At 36.8% G+C, this 4,784-nt stretch overlaps 1 pseudogene; it reads left to right on the top strand.

Moving 5' to 3' along the window:
* The first annotated feature begins 3,055 nt into the window (after positions 1–3,055).
* LOC107526907 (tubulin-folding cofactor B pseudogene) lies at positions 3,056–3,833 on the top strand (annotated as a pseudogene).
* The last annotated feature ends 951 nt before the right edge of the window (positions 3,834–4,784 follow it).

The following is a 4,784-nucleotide window of genomic DNA, read 5'->3' as shown; positions in this document are numbered from 1 at the left end:
CAGAGAAAATGAACTACTAGATTTAGGTTTGGATATTCACATGTAAGATTCAAAATGTGAGTTCATCTCTTTTATTGCTCCAAGTCATTTAAAGTGCCAGAAAAGATTTTTTTAAGAAAAGAATAAAACACTGGGAGCACTGGAAAGCAAGAGAAGAGACTATAAGGTATTAGAAACACAACTTTTTAGAAAATTGAGAGCATTTGGAATGGTATAATATTTACTGAGAAACAAAAGAACACAATATCAACTGCTTAAAATATGATCAAGCAAATGCATTTTAAAGGCAAGAGAAACTCCCAATGTAGTGAGCACCCACAGAAAGGGCAGGAGGGTACCATAGGAAAATTAGAGGTAATAAATAGTGGCAGATATGGAAAAGGTCCAAAGAATAATAAAATTGTATATAATTACATATCAATTAATTTGAAAATTTGAGATTAAATCAATTGTTTTCTAGGGATATTTAAATTAAGTCATTCATGAAGAGGTAGACCATCTGAATATATTAATAACTTTAGCAGAAGAGGTCAAAGTCTGAACAATTTACCTGTCAAAACTACACCCGGCTCAAATACCTTTGTTAGAGAACATAGAAAAAGACAAGCAAGAAGCTACAAAAATCATTTTGAGGCTAGCACACCCTAATGGCAAAATCTGATAGCAGAATACAAAGAGAAAGAAGAGAGGAGAGTGGAAATAAAGAAAATAACAGTTCAACCTCATTTAGAAATATAGATGACAACATTTGAAATACATAATGAATAATACATTATCATTAAACAAGGTTATCATAGAAATACAAGTATGGTTCAACATTAAGAAAATGAATTTGAAAGTTAAAGAAAAACACTCATATGAACATTTCAATAAGTGCCACAACATTTAATAAAATCCAATACTAATTCCTGATTTCAAAGTGTCACATGAAAGAAAACAGGGAAACAAGCAACCAACAAAATATAATTGAGTAAAAAATAAAGGCAATTCCTAGTTATGGTTAAAGGCATCTAATAGAAAACTACAGCAATCATATATTAAAACATTCCCATTAATATCAAAAACAATACAATGGTATTTCTCCTGTCCAATATATTCAACATTGCTAAGGAATCTGTGGCTAATACAATCAAAGAGAAAAAAGAAGCAATGATGTATAAATATTGAAAACTAAGTCACAAAACTATGATTATTTGCAGACATTATGATATTCTTCCTGGAAAATCCATAAAAACAGCTGAAGAGCTCAGAAACAATGAAAACTATATAAAATTATAAACTACAAAGAGTCCTAGCTTTCCAATATGCCCAAAATAATCAATTTGATAACATCATGAAAACAAATCCCATTCTCAATAGCAACAAATCTATATATAACTAGTAAAATAATCTTAAATATAAGTGTTCTGTTAAAAAAATATGCATAAAATGTATGAGAAGAAAACAATAAAACTTATCTAACAAATAAAAAGAATGCCAGAAAAAAAATGTAGAGATTATTGTACATTCCTGGAAGAGGAAAATTTAGTACTCTAAAGAAGTAAAATCTCCCAAATTAGTCTATAAATTAAGTTATATTACAACCAAATATCAATGTGAATCTTTTAACTTCACAGATTTGTTCTAAAAATTATATAGCAGAGAAAATGAACAAAAATACACAGGAAATTTTTGAAAAACAGAGAGCTCTTTTTCCTCTGTAGAAAGTTGAATGGTGCCCTCCACCCCCAAAAGATATATTCGCATCCTAATCCTCAGAACATGTGATTGTTACCTTATGTAGAAAAAATAAAGGGTCTATGAAGAGTATTCAATTAATGACTGTGAGATGACAAGATTATTCTGGATTATATATGAATGGACTCAAAATCCAGTGACAGGTGTCCTTATAAGAGTGAGGCAGGAGATTATGGAGACAGAAGAGAAAGCCATGTGAAGATGGAAGTGGAGATTGGTGTTATGTAGCCACAAGCCAAAGGAAGCCTGGGGACGCCAGAAGCTGGAATATTCAAGGAACTACCCCCTAGAGCCTCTGGCAGAAGTGTGGTTCTGCCAACATCTTGATTTTGGACTTTTGACCTATAGAACTGTGAGACACACAAACTACACAGTTTGTGGTTATATGTTACAGAAGCCACAGGAAAATAATAAACCCTTCCAATGTCAACACATACAATAAAGGTATTAGTAATTAAAATTGTATGCTACTGGCACAAGACAGAAAAAAATGATCAATAGAAAACAGATCTATTTTATATAGGAATTTAATATGTGATAAATGAGGTTATTTATATAAGTAGGGAAATTATAGCATGTTCAATAAACTGTATTTTGGGCAGTAGGAAAACTATTTTTAAAAAGTAAATTGCAGAAAAATTTTTAAAAAACAAATACACATTTTAGACTTAGAAGCCCTACTTTTAATTCTGGCCCTTTGGTTGAGCAGCCTTGGAGAAATTACTTAACTTCTCTCTCAGACTCAGTTTCCAAATCTGTAAAACAGCCTGAATACTTTTTTTCATCAATTTGGGCTCCATCTGTGCTTGTTTGTCTTTAAACTTGCTTTCTCATAAATGCTCACATTAAAACTCAATTTAAAAAACATAATTCCCAACTTAAAACAACACAAAAATAATTTCCTGGAGAGATTAAAGGTTCACATGTAAAAAGCAAAACGTATTTGAAAAAAATGCAGATTTGTTTATAATCTTGGTATAGAAAAGGACTTCTAATGCAAGACATTGAACTCAGAGGCTGAAAAGGAAAAATTCTGTGCATTTGACATGCCGAGGCCAAAAAACATGACGCAGAACACAGGACAAAGGAGAGTCAGGGCAGCGGAGAAGAGAGTTGGAAGGGTGTGCCCTACCGAATATCAACACTTATTTTTAAAAGCTCAATTTGGTGTTACCTAGTAAGTTGAATATGTGCAAATCTTATAACTCAGCATTTCCTTTCTGAGCTGTATCTTAAAATCTCTGTTGCATGTACATCAAGAGACATGTAGAAAAATGTCTATAGCTTTGCTCACATAATAAATACAGGGTGCAGTGAGATGGAGGTGACAGGGTTATTAGTTCCCACAGTGACTGTTTTCATCAGCAGCTTTCTCAGCAGCTTTAGGTCCTAGAAGCTGTACCAGTTGCAGCCTCACAATAGATGAATTCACATGTAAACTAGAGCTGGTGGTGGGCAGCCTTGCATCTTGCATGGATCTGGAGCTGTCTGGAGCTGAGGAGAAGTTCTGCAGCAAGCTGGATTAGGAAGATGTGCTCCTGGGCTGGTACCCCGTAGATGACAGCTGTCACATCTATGTCATTGGCCACAGTGGTGCCCACCTTGGGGAGTATGAGGATGTGTCCAAGGCGGAGAAATACAGGATCTCACAAGAAGTCCATGACCAGAAGCAAAACTCACTCCGCTCCTCCCTGAAGCGCAGCAAGCTAGGTCAATACAATGAAAACCAGCGTGTACAGCAGGCACAGCTAGAGGCTGAGGCCACCCAGTACCTCATGGACCAGAAGGCCCAGGCCAGTGCCATCCCTGTGGGCAACCGCTGTGAGGTGCAGGCACTGGGCTTCCCCCTGACCAGGGTATCGTCATGTTATGTAGGTCCCAGAGATTTCAAGCCTGGCTACTGAATTGGGGCCTGCTATGATGAACCACTAGGGAAAAACAATGGCAGTGTGAATAGGAAAGGCTAATTTGAATGCCAGGCCAAGTACAGTGCCTTCCTCAAGCCATCAGTTGTGACAGTGGGGGATTTCCCTCAGGAGCACTACGAGTTGGGTCAATGTGATATCCAAGGACAGACATCCTCCTGCTCCAGCTAACTAGCCCATTCATTGCTCCACCCTACATGCGCCAATGGCTCTCTTTCCATGGCCCCATTTTTATTTTATTAACTTTGTTTTTGCCATTGACTTTTTTTATTTTTTATTTTTGTTTCAGATATTACAGATGTCCCTTTTTCTCCCCAAAGACCCATTCCACTCCGTCCCACCCCCCTCCCCAGTCCCTTTCCGCACCATTGTCCCTGTCCTTGGGTTGTGCATATATGCATATAAATTCTTTGGTTACTCTCTCCCCCCTCCACCCACCCGCCCTTCTCCATCCCTCTGACATTCGTCAGTCTGATCCATGCTTCCATGTCATTGACTTCCGAGACTTGTGTATTAAATTTGCTGGACATGGAAAAAAATACATGAGAAACCTTAATATCCAGGAACACTGAAATATGTAAATTGTGGTATATTTCAAAAATGAATGCAACAGTGAAAATGAACTACATGAATTAATGCGTGTGCAATGTGAATACATATTATTGGACAAAAAAAAAAGCAAGCCACATAGGAATATGTAGATATGATGGTTAATTTTATGTGTCAACTTGGCTCAGCAACAAGGTGCCCAGATATTTGGTCAAATATTATTCAGGTGTTGCTGTGAGGGCGTTTATGGATGAGATTAACATTTAATTGGTGGACTTTTAATAAAGCAGATTTTCCTCTATAATGTGGATGAGCCTTTTCCAGTCCATTTAAGCTCTCAACAGAACCATAAGTCCAGCCTACCTCAAGCAAGAGAGAATTCTCCAGCAGACTCCCTTTGGACTTCATCTGCAACATCAGCTTTTCCTGGTTGTATAGCAGACAGCTTTTAAATTTGAACTGGAACATCAGCTCTCCTAGGTCTCCAGCTTTTCACCTGACCCTGCAGGTATTGAAGTTAACAGCATCCATAATCACCAATTCATTATTATACACGCACACACTCACACACAC

Source organism: Miniopterus natalensis, chromosome X (genome assembly GCF_054644295.1).
Source record: "Miniopterus natalensis isolate mMinNat1 chromosome X, mMinNat1.hap1, whole genome shotgun sequence".
Taxonomy (NCBI): domain Eukaryota; kingdom Metazoa; phylum Chordata; class Mammalia; order Chiroptera; family Miniopteridae; genus Miniopterus; species Miniopterus natalensis.
This window is presented reverse-complemented; position numbering and strand designations above follow the sequence as displayed.